The sequence below is a fragment of the Plasmopara halstedii genome (genome assembly GCF_900000015.1).
Source record: "Plasmopara halstedii genome assembly, contig: Scaffold_2386, whole genome shotgun sequence".
Taxonomy (NCBI): Eukaryota; Oomycota; class Peronosporomycetes; order Peronosporales; family Peronosporaceae; genus Plasmopara; species Plasmopara halstedii.
Genome location: NW_020189293.1, coordinates 607,035 through 607,834, shown reverse-complemented (window position 1 = coordinate 607,834; position 800 = coordinate 607,035).

The window sequence follows — 800 nt, the reverse complement described above, 5'->3', positions numbered from 1 at the left end:
TGTTCAGCGCAAACTCTACGAGTGGCAACATGGCGCTCCAGCGCCTCGGCGTCTCAGCTGCGAAGAACGTCTTCGATGACGCAATTCAACCTTTTGGTTTGACTATCGGTCTGCGGATGATCCGCTGCGGATGATCCGCTGTCGACATATCCAGCTTGGTGTCTAGCACCTTGAAGATAGTCGACCAAACTTTTTTCCGTGAAACGGGTGTCTCTATCAGAGACAATCGACTCTGGGAGTCCGTGTTGTCGAAAAACATGATCTACAAATAGCGTTGCGGTACCGACTCCGTCGATGGTGTCTGGTTCCGCCGCCAAATGAGCCGTCTTGATCAAACGTTTGACGAATACCACAACACCCGTGTTGCCCGCCGAATCTCTCAGCAGGCAAAACACAAAGTCCAAACTCATGGACTGGCAGCACCCAGTGAGTACCGGTAAGCTGGCCAGCGGCGCAGCCGCACTTAGAGAGGGTTTCACCTGTTGACACGTCTCACACGTGCGCACATAGGTGCTCGTCCATTTGTACAGCTTCGGCCACCAATAGTGGTGACTCACAGAGTTGTACGTTTTACACGACCGAGATGACCACTGGGAGGCGTGTTGTGAGTTCATAGAGGATGCGGTATTTCAAATCCTTATCATGAGGAACCACAACTCGTGGTATATCCGTTAAATCGGTGCTATAATATTATTCAGCAAATATCGGTGCAATCGTGCACGCAGTCTTGATAATAATTTCGTGTCCGAGTTCCCTAGAGCCCGAAGCAACGCTTAACACTTCCCATCGCCCGCATTCAC